Genomic DNA, 16,552 nt, shown 5'->3' with positions numbered 1-16,552 from the left:
GGTGGATTCTTCACCACTAGCCTCACCTCGGAAGCCCTATCTCTGCCTTACTTACAGTTCACCCCTTTAAAATCCATATGAACAGACCAATGAACAGTACTGAAATCGATCCAGAAATTTTAAAACTCCCAACAAACAAAAAATGCAGGACTGCTTTAAGACTTGAAATTCTATTCTCACAAGACTATTTTTTTTCCCATTTATTTTATTTTATTTTATTTTATTTTTTTTTTATTAGTTGGAGACTAATTACTTTACAATATTGTAGTGGTTTTTCCATACATTGACATGAATCAGCATGGATTTACATGTGTTCCCCATCCCGATCCCCCCTCCCACCTCCCTCTCCATCCCATCCCTCTGGGTCTTCCCAGTGCACCAGCCCCGAGCACTTGTCTCATGCATCCAACCTGGGCTGGTGAGCTGCCACTATGGAGAACAGTGTGGAGATTCCTCACAAGACTATTTAGAGAGGAAAAATGCTGGTTCCTCAACTCTCCCCATTCTTTGCTGTTCTCCCCCCCTCAAAAGCATAGAAATTTTTTTTTTTTTTAAGGATTATATTACTCTTTACTGTAAGAAACAAGAGAGAGGTAAAACATCTTTAAAAGTTACAGTGTCCAGGACTCTGTAGCCTATGTCTCTTTTGAGATCGCAACCTCAGACCCTGTGGGCATCTGTCTGTCTTTATTCCTGAGGATGTGGTTCACAAACTTCTCCCTTCTTTCTAACTCCTAAAAGTAAAGGGCAACTTTCCTCCTTCGTACATGAAAGCTCCTTTTCCTGGTAACCGGAAGGTAGAGGGGCAATTCAAGCAAACCGACAGATACTCTTCGCCTTAGAGAGCCATTTGCATTTTGAGGATTGTTGTCAGATACACGCTTTGGAGAGCAGGAACTGAGACCTACTTGGACAAGGCGAGTTTTTGAGGGAATTACAACCCCATTCCTCACTGGCCCCAGCTTCCTGTTCCTTGTTCTCCCCCAGGCCTGGCAAACATGCCTGATAGAAGGATGAAGAGTCCCTGGCCAGGAGATTAGGCATTCCAGGCACCCCAAGTTAGAATGCTTAACGACAGTGTTACCCAAGTTCTCATATTTCTACAGTGCCCACAGTTGGGTATTTCAGGTGCAATCTGAATAATGGGTCTGTTCTAGGATCCCTGAAACCTCATCTAGACTGGTTTCTATGGAAATGCAGGATACAAGCTCCAAACAGGAGACTTGCAAACATCTGGAGCAGTGTGTTTGTAAGACAGGGACACTAGTTCTAAAAGAGCCAGACAGAGCATTTCCAAGTGGAAACCAGTGACCAGAAAGTTCCTAAATGGTGCACCATGCAATTCAAGCAGGGCTGCCTTTTCAATGGAAGTATGAGTCCCTTTCAGAAAAATGTCATAGGACGGTCTGGCAAGCAAAAGAGGCTGCTGGAAAAGCAAGTTCATCCGAGACAGACTCTGTTGCTATTTTGGTGTTAGTTTTTAGTCAGCTCAGAGTCCATACCAGTGAGCCTCTCACCACATTCTTATTTCAAACCTTTTGGCCCCTGTAGGTTCTATTTCAAATTTTGACAGCTAGGAACCTGTTAGCATTGCAGTTCCCAGAATTCGGGTAGCCCTAGCTCTAGCTAGTTCCAAACATTGATGGGCTTTCCCCTCCAACTATTTAAAAGAAATATTTCTTGAGAACTTCAGTTACGCCCTATTTAAAGTATGAGGTTGAATTCTTTTTAAAACCTGATAAGGATCACATATTGGCCATGCTTCTCACTGCTTCTTGATTTAAGGTAGCTGTCAAAAATGTAGTGCAGAGATCTTTAAAAATTATTGCCTAAGTAAGTGTCTACATTCCCAGGTGGCGCAGTGGTAAAGAACCTGCTTGCCAATGCAGAAGACGCAAGAGACGCAGGTTTAATCCCTGGATGGGGAAGATCTCCTAAAGTAGGAAATGGCCACCTACTCCAGTATTCTTGCCTGGAAAATTTCCTGGACAGAGCAGTCTGGCAGACTACAGTCTATGGGGTCACAAAGAGTCAGGCACAACTGGGTGACTGAACACGGCACACGGAAGAAAAGATCCATTGGCTCTTACACAGATCTATTAATGGAGGTTCCCTTGAGAAAAGGGGGAGTAGAAACTTTTAAATCGTATGTCTTCTACTTTCTACCTTAATAAGTAAAGTAACTAAAGTGAAAGTCATGTTCGATTCCTTGCAACCCCAAGCACTGTAGCCTGCCAGGCTTCTCTGTCCATGGAATTCTCTGGGCAAGAATACTAGAGTGGGTAGCCGTTCTCTTCTCCAGGGGATCTTCCCAACCCAGAGATTGAACCCAAGTCTCCTGCCTTGCAGGCAGATTCTTTACTGTCTGAGCCACCAGTGAAGCCCCAGGGAATCAACATTTTAACATATTTCTATAATGTTAAGCCATTTTCAACAAGGGACTTGTTACTTTTATGTAAAGAGGGAAAAAGGAAAGAAAACAGTCAAAATGTTTTAAAACAGATCACCTATTTAAAAGACAAATTTTTCTGTTTAAGTAGAAATATTATGTAGGTTTCCAGAGTAACTCACCAGACGCTGCAGTGGGCTATCAAGTGACAACTTTCTTGGAAATCATGGAAGCAAGAGTGAGAAGCATGTGTCAGGACTCTAGGCTGGCTGGGAACTCTGCATAGAATCTGCATCCTACAGTAAACTACCAGAGCCTGCTAAACTCTTCCCAGTACCTGCTCTGGATTCCCAAAGTTACAGCTGTTTGGAAGGGCATGGCAATCAATATCATGCAATGTAAATGATAAGTATGGTAATAATTCCTCTTCAGTGAGCAGAAACTAGACTTCCAAAGTTTGAGTCTCATTACTCACTTTGGGCATCTCATCCCTTTGTCTCTTAGAATTGTAGTCTATAACCACAGTCCATAACTGTTGAATAATATGTCTATCTTCATCACAGTAAATGAAAGCTGCTGTTATAGGTTCTTTCCTTTCACTGTTTCTTTATTACAGAGAATATCCTTTCTATCTTTTTTCTCTGCTATCAGTTGAGTTGTTATTGTTAACGATAGACCAGAAATCTTTTTGAAAGCTCTTATATTTCATCCTCCACTAGATATTTTCCTATGAAAGAGTCATGCACATAATTTCTTTAACTGTGTTCCTCGACTTCCTTGTGAGGATCAAATATGATCACATTTGTTCAAGCATTTTGTAAATTGTCAAGTAGTTTGGCAACAGGAAGCAGGATTATTTTTAGTCCTGTGTGTGTATCCCAGTCATAGAAAACCCTCTAACATTGCCAAAAGTAAAATAGCTTTCCATTTATGCCAGCATTATCCACTGCTTCACAACCCATTTTGAACTCGAATAAGAAAAACGCTCGAATTTGCTTTTTGTCTAACATCATCTCCATAGTCGAAAATAAATGTAAACAGCAAGTGATGTCATTAGCAAAAAAAATAAATAAAGTGAGAAATATGCAGTAGAATGTATTCCAGTCTCAAACGGCAAAGTTCAACAATGCCAAACGGCAGTTACTTTTGCACCAACCTAATATTTCACATATAGCCCTATGTTTTCTTCATGTTTACTAAGATCCATGATATCAACCACTAGTGTCATTGTAAGGTCCTCAAATAAGACAGAGTTCAAGTTTTAGGTTAGGCGTTTTTTTGGTTGACATCATAAACACTGAGAAACTAAGTTTCTCAACGCACACAGCTGTTAAGTGACAGAGCCAGGATTTTAAAGCAGCCTCATCAAGTCCTTATCCACTGCCGAGGGATCCTCAAGCGTGAGGCTGATAACTGGAATCACCTGGAAGGGCTTGCTGACAACCAGTTGCGGTGCTGTGCTATCCTCAGTCGCTCAGTCGTGTCCGGCTCTTTGCGACCCCATGGACTGTAGCCCACCAGGCTCCTCTGTCCATGGAATTTTCCAGGAAAGAATACTGGAGTGGGTTGCCATTTCCTCCTCCAGGGGAACTTCGAGACCCAAGGACCCAACCTGTGTTTCCTGCATTGGTAGGTGGATTCTTTACCACTGAGGCAGCTGGGAAGCCCCTCTAGTGTCATTTATGCTTATTATGTATATTGTGTTTATTTTTATTAACTACCCCTCTTATTCTGATGATTTAAGGATAATAAACTACAAAATGACTGAAAAACAAGTTCTCACATGTATGATAAAAGAGTGACTATATGAACTAGAACAAGAAAGCCTTGACTAAGTGAGATGTTTAGATTGATTTTAGTTTTCACTCATTCAGCACTGAGCACCTATTTTGGTCTTGGCCCTGGCTTTACTGCGGTGGAGTCAAGAGGCACAGCCCTTGGTTCATTGGAGCTTATAGTTCCATGGCCCTCACTTTTCTAAGTAAGTGAGGATTTCATCAAAGCACCTTTTTTGCTTCAACCTTTGTGACTGATATTCTTTCTAGCTGTATTTTTTTCTATGTTATGCCTCAAAAAGTTAAATATGGACTGAAGGGAAATTTTTATTTCTTGCTTTTGAAATCCACTCTGCTCAAAATCACCCCCTCTGAATAGTAACTATCATTGCACACGTGGTTATAGAGAGCCCAGAAGATTGGTCACCATCCTGAGTCACTTCAGTCGTGTCCAACTCTTTGTGACCCTATGGAATATAGCCCGCCAGGCTTCTCCATCCATGGGATTCTCCAGGCAAGAATACTGGAATAAATATTGGTTGCCATGCCCTCCTCCAGGGTCTCTTCCCAACTCAGGGGTTGAACCTGTGTCTTTTATGTCTTCTGCATTGGCAGGCAGGTTTTACTACTAATGCCACAGGGGAAGCCCGTGCTGGAATCTTGGAATGCAGAGCGGGCTTGTGGAGAAGGGGCTGCCTCCTAGAAATATGCTCAGCAACTAAGACCCCAACAAATGACCCAGAAGCAAGCAGGCTTGTTCTGGGGGACAAAGCACATGGCTAAGGGGTCATGGGAAGAGAGGTCTTCACTCCAGGTGGTCTAGTTGTGAAATGAAGCAGGAGGAATTCTAAATCATTAGCATGGCATTATGAGATCCAGGGCAGGGGAAAGAGTCAGAAGTTCAGACAGGAAGGCTGGCATCACCAAGACACCTGCTTACGGAGAAGTCCTGACCTTGGGCAGAACGAAAGACCCGGAGATGGTGACTAATCATTGCAAGGCACAGACCCAGTTAAAAGAGCAAGGGCACTTTTAAAAAGAGCCTGTGGTCAGGTACCCTGTTGTCAGATCCTGAGCCCTGAGCATCAGCAGGACTCTGTAAGTCACAAGATGAGTCAAGAAGGCCCATAGTGTGTAGATAGAACCTGATCAGATCAGGGTGAAGGCTGGGGTGGTCAGGTCAGGTCAAGTCAGGCATGGAGGGCTGGAGGAGAGGAAGGGAAGCAGACAGGACCTCTGCTTTATTTGTTCGACTTGTTCGCTTGCAGGAGGGTCTCTAGCCGGGGGTCAGGTGGGACTGGAGTCCAGTCTGCAGTTCACTCACCAAGACTGGTGCTCTTGTGCAGGGCCACAGTTGCCCCCGGGAAGGGACGCTTTCTCTGGTTCATGAAATGGTATCACAGGGGCCAGGACTGGCTTTGGAAACATATTTGAAAACTTCATTTTCAGAAGCTAGGAACCAGTTTAAAATATCCCACCTGATAGGGGTATATTTCTTATCTTAAGTGTGTGTGTGTGAGTTAAGTCATTTCAGTTGTGTCTGACTCTTTGCAACCTCATGGACTGTAGCCCGCCAGGCTTCTCTGTCCACGGGATTTCCCAAACAAGAATATTGGAGTGGGTTGCCATTTCCTTCTCCGCAGATCTTCCTAACCCAGGGATTGAATCCTTTGTCTCTTATGCCTCCTGCATTGATAGCTGTGTTCTTTACCACTAGTTCCACTTGGGAAGCTCTACCTTAAGTGTCAGTTCAGTTGCTCATTTGTGTCTCACTCTTTTTGACCCCGTGGACTGCAGCACGCTAGGCCTTCCTGTCCATCACCAACTTCTGAAGCTTACTCAAACTCACGTCCATAGAGTTGGTGATGCCATCCAACCATCCCAACCTCTGTCATACCCTTCTCCTCCTGCCTTCAATCTTTTCCAGCATCAGGGTCTTTTCCAATGAGTCAGTTCTTTGCATCAAGTGGCCAAAGTATTGGAATTTCAGCTTTAGCATCAGCCCTTTCAATGAGAATATTCAGGACTGATTTCCCTTAGGATGGACTGGTTGGATCTCCTTGCAGTCCAAGGGACTGTCAAGAGTCTTCTCCAATACCACAGTTCAAAAGCATCAGTTCTTCGGCGCTCAGCTTTTTTATAGTCCGGCTCTCACATCCATACATGAAAAAACCATAGCTTTGACTAGACGGACATTCTCACAGAATGTCCAGAGGTGAAGTCTGGGGAGGTGTTGTTCTTGTTTTTCAAAACTTCCCAGATGACTCTGATTAGCCCGGTTAGGAGACCATTGCTGGAAAATGAGGTAAAGATGCAGAGACCCAGGCCTTCCCTATGAAACAATTCTGGGCTTCTGTCGTCTCTGTTAGTTCTCCAGGTGATTTTGACAAACAACAAACTTTGAAAACCACTGTCTTAAGAGAGATCAGAAGCCAAATATCAGAACCTTCTGTGACTTGTTTGATTTTAATGATGACCACCATAGATTTTGCATAATCTTTTGAGATCTTCAAGTTCTCTCTTGTATTACTCTTTCAGGTAAGGTTTTAATCACAATGATCCTGAAAATAATAGAAGAATATCAAGTTCTCTGTGAAAAGAAAATTGATTTTTATTCACTGGTTTGAACCCCTGCAAAAATCACAAATAAATGGGAAATAACTATTGTAAAAAAAAAAAAAGCATATAAATTCAAAATGCATTTTCAGAAAGTAAGTCAGAAAAATGTTGTTTCCAAAGAATGCTCAAACTACTTGAATTTGCACAATTTGAAAAAATATACATGTGACCTTTGGACAACTTTTTATAATTTTGGTTCACCAACTATTGCACTCTGTATTTAAAAGAACAGTCTATGATTACTTCTCACTGGGCCATATGTTTTCATTTTAGTGACATATTTTACTGAGATGTCTTTCTGATTTACTCTTTTATTTAAACTAATAACCTTCTAGAATGGGATTATATAGCATGATAAAATATTTCACTATATAGTAAATTATATGCAATTTAAGAGAGAATGTTTTATCCAGGTCAGCTGTACAGGGCCCAATGCCCTTTTAGAAACATTCAGAGCATTTGATGGATTCATTGCTGAGTGCACTATAAATAAATACTGCCTCAAATTCCAGACAATGAAAATGTGCTAGGGGATACATCAAAACTACCACCATTAATGACACCTCTTTCAAGGTGAGAGAAAGAGCCTGGACTAGTTGTCTGGAAGCCAGGGTCAATTTCCCAGCCCTGCCAGGCATGGGGAATGACTGTCTCTATGTCTCTTAATTTGGGCCTCATTGTCCTCCTCTATAAAATGAGGAAAGGAGTGACTAGATCAGCACTATTTAAAGTATGTTCCACGTCATGTCAGTTCCCAAAGCTGTTACTTTCTATCTAGACAAAAAGGGGGGATGTGTTCAGATAAGATTGGCAAACAAAATGTAAGGGATGGCTTTGCTTTAGGGCTTCCCAGAGTCTTCAAGTGGAGAAGGCAGTAGGCAGATATTCTGTAGGGAATATGACCACAGAACCCTTTGTTTGGAAGCATCATGTACACTTTATAGTTTGAGAAACTGTGAACTAATTGATCACTAGGATTGTTTCTGCTGTCTCCCTCTGAACTTTATGATTGTAGTAAGGTTTGGAGACATGAGGATATTCCGTTTAGGGAGCAGAGAGCAATGCCTCCCCTTCTTACAGCTCAAGGTCAGATCTAAAATGTAATGTGTCCACCCTTTAGTTAGTTTGAACCCAAAGGGTGGTTGGGTTAGTAAAGACCAGATTTCACTCAGGGGTGGAAGTTTTAATTCTACTTGAGCCAAAAATAATATCTCACTTTCCCATGTCAAGTTTAGAGCTATGCTTCACATTCTAAGAGAGAAGAAATAGAACTGTTTGTTGGGGGCGGGGGGTCAGGAGAAGGGGAAATCCAAAAAGGTCATGAATAATCTATCATTCCAATCAATTAGGAAGAAAAATGCAGTCCCCAAAGCATATTCTGAATTCGTACAGTTGAGAAACCAAAATAGACTGACTTACAGTAGAATTAGATTTACTATTTCAAGCCCTGCTATATATTTATCCTTATTTGGTTGCATTTGATGGAGTTGCATGACTATGAAAATAGGAGTGACCTTATAAGATCATGGGGTGGACTGTCTTATATCCAGGAAGGATTTTACCGAAATTCTCCTAATTACAGCAGCAGGTCCATCTTGACTCCTGATTGTAGAGCAACCAGTTGGCTCAGACCCGTTCTACATTCTACATAATTTCTCTTAAAGGAATACCCTGTGCTGTGGTTATGGAAGTGGCACATACTGGAGAAATCCAATGGTGTGTTGTTATACGCTGATCACAACCTCAGCTTCAGGGGGACACTTGCAGAGGTTTATAGGTTTCATGTCACACAATCTTGTGACTCAGTTGCCCTGGCCAAAGCAAACTGGACCAGGATCACCCCCAGACCCAAAGACCACGTCATCTGTAGCCCAGCAACTCTGCCCCATAGGAGCCCCGTTTATTGCATGGTTCCCTGGATCTGCAACACTGTGAAAGCCCCTGATCCGACTACTCCCCCATCCTGAAACCCTGCGGTTCTCTGTCCTCAAGTCCTGAAGCTATCCCTTAAGGTCTCCTATTCAACTCCTCTTCCTCTGGCAGCCACCATGTTGCTGGCATGCTTATGTGTGATGCTGCCCCTAGCCCTTACAGCCTCTTTGCTAAAATTGGGAAGACGCACCTGTCTCTAACATAAAATCGTTTTACACCAGTAGATCATTGAGGAGCTGCCCACCTGTGCCCCAGGCTTTCCCACTCAACACGCCCTCTGGAAGCCAAAGCCCACGCAGCTCCTGGGAGCTGAGCGGCTCGCTGTATTTCTGATTATTACCGGCAGTGAGTTCTCATACCCCACACTCCACCTCCAGTCCATCGTGCGTGTCCCTCCCGGAGTCACATCTTATTCCAGGTCCTGGCTTTCTCCCTGTGTGCCGTGTTCCACTGAAGCACATCACGGATGGGACAAAGGGGGTCATTAATCACTGTGGATTACTAGTATACTATTTTACTTTGGTAGACTTTTGACAAAGTCCCTTCTTCTATGACTTTATCAATAAGGTTGCTTGTATTTTTAAAATTTTTTTAAATTTTATTTGGCTGTGTTGAGCCTTAACTGTGCCACTTAGGATCTTCGAGCTTCATTGCAGCATGTGGGATCTTTAGTTGCAGCATGTGAACTCTTCGTTCTGGCAGGTGGGATCTAGTTCCCTGACCAGGGGTTGAACCTGGGGCCCCCTGCATTGGGACTGTGGAGTCTTAGCCACTGACCACTAAGGAAGTCCCAATCAGGTTGGTCATATATGAAGCTGGTGAGCACCGATTCCCAGAGAATACTGATTTATGTCCCACTTGGAAAGAAACGGGGCTCAGTTGGTAAAGAATCTGCCTGCAATACAGGAGACCGGCTTCGTTTCCTGGGTCGGGAAGATTCCCTGGAGAAGGGAATGGCAACCCACTCCAGTACGCTTCCCTGGAGAATTCCATGGACAGAAGACCTGGTGGGCTATAGTCCATGGGATCGCAAGGAGTTGGAGATGACTATGTGACTAACTTTCCTTTCCTTCTCCTGGAAGGAGACACCTGAGGCCACGCTGTGGATCTCTCTCCTCGGCTCTGGCTGTTTCAATGTATTTGTAGATAACTTGGGCCTAGACCTAGAGGGCATGCCTGTTACATTTTACAGAAGGCGCAAAACAAGGAGGTTTCATGATTCAATGAGTGAGAGAAATGTCTCAAAATTGCTTAGGCAGATTAGTGAAAGCGAAAGTGTTCGTCGTTCAGTCGTGTACAGCTCTTTGCGATCCCATGGACTGTAGCCCACCAGGCTCCTCTGTTCATGGAATTCTCTAGGCAGGAATGCTGGAGTGGGTTGCCATTCCCTTCTCCAGGGGATCTTCCCGACCCAGGGATCAAACCCAGGTCTCCTGCGTTGCTGGCAGATTCTTTACCAACGGAGCCACCATGAAGCCCCAGGCAGATTAGAACTGATGTCAAAAACAATAAATCAAATTTTCAGAAAAATACAGAAGTACAGGATGGGAGTTTTGGCATTAAGCATTTCCTGTGAAAAAGACATGGACCATTTAGCTGCAGTGATGCTGAAACAGTGAAGGTGGTGTGCCTGCCTGTGAGGGGTCTGCCAGTCAGCTCTGGCATCGCTGGTCCATCTCTGTGGAAATATCTTCAGAGAGTAGGGCAGGTGTAGGGGATGTAAATGGGATGAAGGGAAAGCTTAACCATGTCATCTAAGAAAAAAAGAGTTCAGGGAAAGTGCTAAAGGAGGAGGGGGAATATCCCAGGAAAAACGGGGAAAAGGGGGACCACGTAGATTAGGTTTCATCCCTGTAAATAAGAACCTTCTGAAAATGTGAAATGTCCCCTGAATGGATTTAGGAGCCTTGAATTATACTGTTTCCTGTCCCTGGGACTTTCTGAGCAGAAGCAGGATTAATATCTGATGGCAACGAGCTAGAAGAAATTCTTGCCCTCATGACAGGTTAGAACATCCCAGAAGGCTTATGTCACAGGACATGGGCCAGCTCAGCTCTGCCCATCTCTGCAACTTGGTTTTGTCAGCAGAGCAAGAATAGATTTATCTCTCAGGGAAGAATCACATTAATCAGGCTCATGGGTCCAAATGCCGACTTAATACTGTGTAACGAGAAATACGGTAAGAAGCATAACAGGAAGGCAGATAACAATCAGAAGGTTGTGTTGACACCGCTCCCCCCTTTTTTCAGGCCGTAGCATATCAAGGAGCCAAAAAACAAGGTAAGGAAAGCTTTTAGAAAGAAATGAGGGTTCAGTAAGGTGGATGACTATAAAATCAATCTTAGAAAAATCTTTTATCTTTCCTATATATTAGGTACAGCTGATTAAAATACAAGCCAGAGAAAAAAGATCCCACTCTGTGTTGATCACAAAGCTTTACTACCACAGGAGAGAACTGGAATATACCATATCTCTGGTTCAGAAAACTTACCTGTAACGAACTGTCAATTCTTAAAACTTGACAAAACGATTCAAAATTCATCTGAATAATAAACATTCAAGAAGGGTCAAGAAATTTTTGAAAAAGCAATATCACAAGGGGAATTTGCCCTGAAATGTTAAAATGCATGGTAATAAATTTAATTGAAGTACCAACAATACAGGGGTAACTAACTACATCTGTGGAACTGAATAGAGTGTATTAATAGCTTACTAAACAATGACGATATTTCATATCAATGGAGAAAGTCCAAAAAATGGTTTTGGGACAACTGGCTGATTATCTGGGGCGGGGGGGGGGGGGGAGTTTAATTTCTACTGCATGTTACAATGAAACTGTAAAAATAATGAAAGAAAATATAGACGACTATCTACTGGAATGCATCCTTGAGTTGGAGAAGAACTTTCTAAGTGTGAAACCAAAGAAATAGATACAGACCAAGTTGACTCTTTGTATCTTAAAACTGCTCTATGGTAGACGGTGCAAAGGCACTTGCTTAATCCCATCTCCCCTTTGTTCTTGCTGCTGGTAGTACCCGTAGGACCAGTTCCGTCCAATGGGCATAAGTGAGAGTCAGCTGGTATTGTCTCTTCTTCTACCCTTTTTCCTCTGCCTGAAACAGAAACTTGATGGCTGGTGCTGCAGCAGCCCTTTAGTGACCATAAGATGACAAGCAGGAGGAGGCCAAGAGGGCAGAGATATGAGACCTCACATTGTCAAACCTTTGAATCAGTTCCAACAGCTTGCTCTCTACAAGGTGCTCATTATGTGAGACAATAAGTCTTTGTTTAAGCCAGTGGAGTTGGTCTCTTTGCTACTTAAAATTCATTCCTGAGTCTGCGCTTAAGGCAAAATACCATATTTCAGTAAAAGTCAAATAACAAACTAGGAAAACTATCTGTAATATATGTCTGAAAGTTACTATTCCTATTGCTATAAAGAGCTCTATAATAAATAAGAGATGAGTGAAAAATGGGAAAGAATATGAAAAGGAACATTAAAAAGTTCAAATGTCTAAAAAATTAATGAAAAATTCAATGTCACTAGTAATCAGAAAAATATGTTAAAATAGTAACTTAATGATTTATCGTCTATAAAAATTGGTGAACACTGGAACAATTATAATATTTTTCAGAAAGCAACCTGGCAAAATATATCAAATGTCTTGGAATGTCAATGCCCTTTGGGAAACTGTGCAGAGAAATGGTTAAAGAGGTCCAAAGATTTGCTATGTTTGCTGCAGTTCTGTTGGTAATTGCAAAATGATGGAAATAGCAAAACTGTGCAATAACACAGCTCTGGATAAGTAAATTATAGAATTGCCCATCTTAAAAATTATGTATCCATATAATCTGCTGTATTAGAAGTATATTTGTTGACACACAAAGATGTTCATTATTCATTATTAAGTGAAGAGCAAGTTGAAAAACACCTCAAAAAGGGTGAAAGATGTCTATGTTTATCAGTATGTATGTTTGTGTATTTATGTGTGTGAAAACGGCATGGAGGAAAATGTATTGAGACATTAACATTATCCCTGGACTTGGCCCACATTTTCAGATTATTTCCCTAATAAACATGTATTGCTTTTGAAGCAAGAAAATCATTACTGTAAGAATATTTCTTGGTGAGTGCAGCGTTGAAACACAGGGAGTTAGGATTGATTATTTAATGGGATCTGGCTGAGATTAACTGAGGTGTTTGTCTCGTTATAAGGCTCTCAGAACATTTTGAGTTATTCAAGCTTTTTTCCCTGCAAAGTAATTCGTTGGACACTTCTGATGTCTATTTCTGTGATTCTCCTTCGACTGACCATATGCTGACTTTAGATCGTTTAATGTTTTCAGGCCAGCTAAGCTAAGCCGTATGGGTCTAAGGGTCCTTCTGCTTTTATTTTTTTATTTTTTATTTTCTCTCTCATTATCACTCTGCACCAGGATGTTTCTCCCTACTCTGGTGACCCCTCACCCTTAGTGTGAGAGTTATATTTAATTGCTATTAAAGCAGCTACCTATATATCTTAGTAGGTAATAGGCTGTTCACCATGTCACATAAGCAAAATGAATTTGTGGGGCTTCTCTGGTGGCTCAGTGGAAAAAGAATCCGCCTGCCAATGCAGGAGACTTGGGTTCGATCCCTGGCCCAGGAAGATCCCACAAGTTGCAGAACAACTGAGCCCGTGCACCATAACTGTTGAAGCCACAATTACTGAGCCCACGTGCTCACTACTGAAGCCCATGGACACTACAGCTTATGCTCCTCAACAACAGAAGCCACTGCAATGAGAAGCCCATGCACTGCAACTAGAGAAAAGTCCATGAACCAGCGAAGACCCAGAGCAGCCAAAAGTAAATAATTAAAAAAAAAAAAAAAAGAATTTGTGAAGGAAGAGCCTAAGGGTCTTTCTGCTTTTAAAGTAACTTCATTTCTCTGTCCTGACCCAATCCTAGGGAGTTAAAGTTGAATTCTTTGATATGCAGAGTCTAAAAAGAAGTGATACAAATGAACTTATTTACAAAACAGAAACAGACAGACTTAGAGAATGAACTTGTGGTTGTTGGGGGGAAGGTTGGGGGTTAGATAGGGAGTTTTGGATCAACTTGTACACATGGCTATGTTTAAAATGGATCACCAACAAGGACCTACTGTGTGGCACAGGAACTCTGCTCAATGTTATGTGGCAGCCTGGATGGGAGGGTGGATACGTGTATATTTATGACTGAGTCCCTTTGTTCTCCATCTGAAACTATCACCACGTTGTTAATCAGTTGTACCCCAATATAAAATTAAAAATTTTTTAAACATTGAACTCTCCAAAAGTAATCTTATTTCCCTGGTTTACAAGATTTGGGAGAGGGGAAATGAGGGTAAGCTTCATGGGGCAGCCCCTAAATATTAGCTGAGGGGTAGATATTGGAATCCTATACAAAGATAATTAGTACTTTGCCTTAAAGTGGGAACACAAATGAGAAATGATAAAATGATCTTTTGATAACTCAATTCTGTGAATTCCTGTTCCAACTTCTAATTTCCCATTTATCACATTTCTTAAGACATCAAGCCATGAGCATAGATTGTATTTCCTTGACTGTATTTCTCAATCTCGTTTCCAAGCAATACTAAAAATGACTATTTCCCTTAAGGCAATTATCATCATGACCTTGCAAAAAGCTGCATGTGCCAGTTGGAGATTCTCCAGAATTTCTTTTTTAATAATGGAAAATATTTTATTAAACTAAGAGCATGACTGATAGGGAAGTAGGTTGCATGGGAAAATATTGAAATATAATAAATTTAATTATAATTGCATATATCAACTGGGGTCCCAGAGGAGATAGAAAACCTTTCAGGTGGTTCAAGAGAAGATTCCTTAATGAAGGGACTGGACAGTGGAGTGGACAGGTTAAGAGAGTTTGGAGCACCAGAGATGAAAACAGTGGGAAGCTGTTACAGACCCTGGCCTGGTGCAAAGTGGGGGGCCCAGTGAGAGCTGGACTCAGACAGGAGACGCTCACCCTGGCAGAAGTTGTGTTACGGGGACACGTTGCCACTTGCTGAGCCAGGCAACAAAGCATGAAGGGAACAGGGGAACACTGCCTACCTTCTGCCTCCATTGCCCTCTGGTGCCTCCCGCTGCCAGATCCTATCAGAAACCCGCCAAAAGGGACTCCATGAGGGTGAGGAAGGGATCAGAGGGCACAAGTAGAGAAGGACCCTCTCCCACCCTAAAGGGACGTTCTGTTCTTTGCAAGGAGATAACACATCAAGGACAACGTGGGCCAGGCTCAGCTATGCTTCCTCAAGCTTTATCTAGGTATGTTTTCAAAAATGTGTCATTTGCAAGAGATTCTTAAAAAATAATCCGGCCCACAGAATCTCAGACAAATACACTGTTACGGACTGTAAGTTTGTGTCTCCCTTCCCTCCCCGCCGCCCAAATTCATAGGTTGGAACCCTAACCTCCTGCGTGAGGCTACTTAGAGGTGAAGCCTCTGGGAGGTCATCAGCTTTGGATGAGATCATGAGAACGGGACTCATGGGACTAACGTCTTTGTAAGAAGAGGCAGAGACTGAAACTTGCTCTCTCTCTCCACGTGGGGACACAATGCGAGTGTGGCTGTCTGCAAGCCAGGGAGAGAGCCCACATCAGAACCCAACCAGGCTGGCGCCTTGATCTCAGACCTCCAGATCCCCAGAACTATGAGAGCTAAGTTTCTGATGTTAAACTGTGGCATTCTATCATAACAATCTGAGCTAAGGAAGAAGACACATATCTAAAATGAAAAACACAACTATTGAAGATGGTGGTTGTTTGGTTGTTGGACTCTTTAGTGACCCCATGGACTGTCCCCACCAGACAGACTCCTCTGTCCATGGGGTTTCCCAGCAAGAATACTGGAGTGGGTTGCCATTTCCTCCTCCAGGGGATCTTCCCGACCCAGGGATTGAACCCACGTCTCCTGCATTGGCAGGCAGATTCTTTACCGCTGAGCCACCAAGCAAGCACTGAAGATAGTCATAGCTATCATTTATCAAGCACATGCTCGGCGCCAGGCACTGCCAAGTGCTTTGGCTGGATGAGCTCCTTTAATCCCCATTTGACATAGGAGGAAACTGTTCTCTAAGGAATTTCTCCTCTCTTGCACCAGATCACGCAATTAGCCAGAGTGGAAGCTTCTATCACTGGAGGGAAGACAGTTGGAACCAGAGCAGGTGCTGTCAAAACACAGTGCATCCCACCGCGCCAATGCCCAGGACCCGGGGGTGGGTGTGGTGGTTCTCAGCCACAGGAGACTGTGTGCATCTGAGGGACCACTAGGGAGTTCTGGTAGGGTCGGTCCATCACCAGCTCCACACTTCCCAGCACACAGTGGTGGTGGTGGTTGAGTCGCTCAGTTGTGTCCGACTCCTTGCGATCCCATGGACTATAGCCCACCAGGCTCCTCTGTCCATGGGATTTCCCAGGCAAGAATACTGGAGTGGGTTGCCATTTCCTTCTCCAGGGGATCTTCCTGACCCAGGGATTGAACCACGTCTCCTGCATTGGCAGGTGGATTTTTTTTTTACTGTTGATCCACCAGGGAAGACCATAAGTGATTTCAACACCTTGAGAAGACAACCCAGGTTTTGGGGAATGATCAAGTTGTTCCCTAAATGGGTGAACTGTATTTCTGGTCCTAGGAAAGTTTAGAATTAAGCATGGAGTTGTTAAAGTCAATCAAAACATACTTTTTTGTAGTTTAGGAATACATTTAAAATCCCTGAGGAACTTTCCTTGTGCCTGGCTTTGACTGTAATGAGGGAATTGAATGTGTGAGCCCAAAGACAGGCTAGCCT

This window comes from Muntiacus reevesi, chromosome 3, assembly GCF_963930625.1.
Source record: "Muntiacus reevesi chromosome 3, mMunRee1.1, whole genome shotgun sequence".
Lineage (NCBI taxonomy): Eukaryota > Metazoa > Chordata > Mammalia > Artiodactyla > Cervidae > Muntiacus > Muntiacus reevesi.
The sequence above is the reverse complement of the archived record's forward strand: the minus strand, read 5'-3'. Positions refer to the sequence as shown.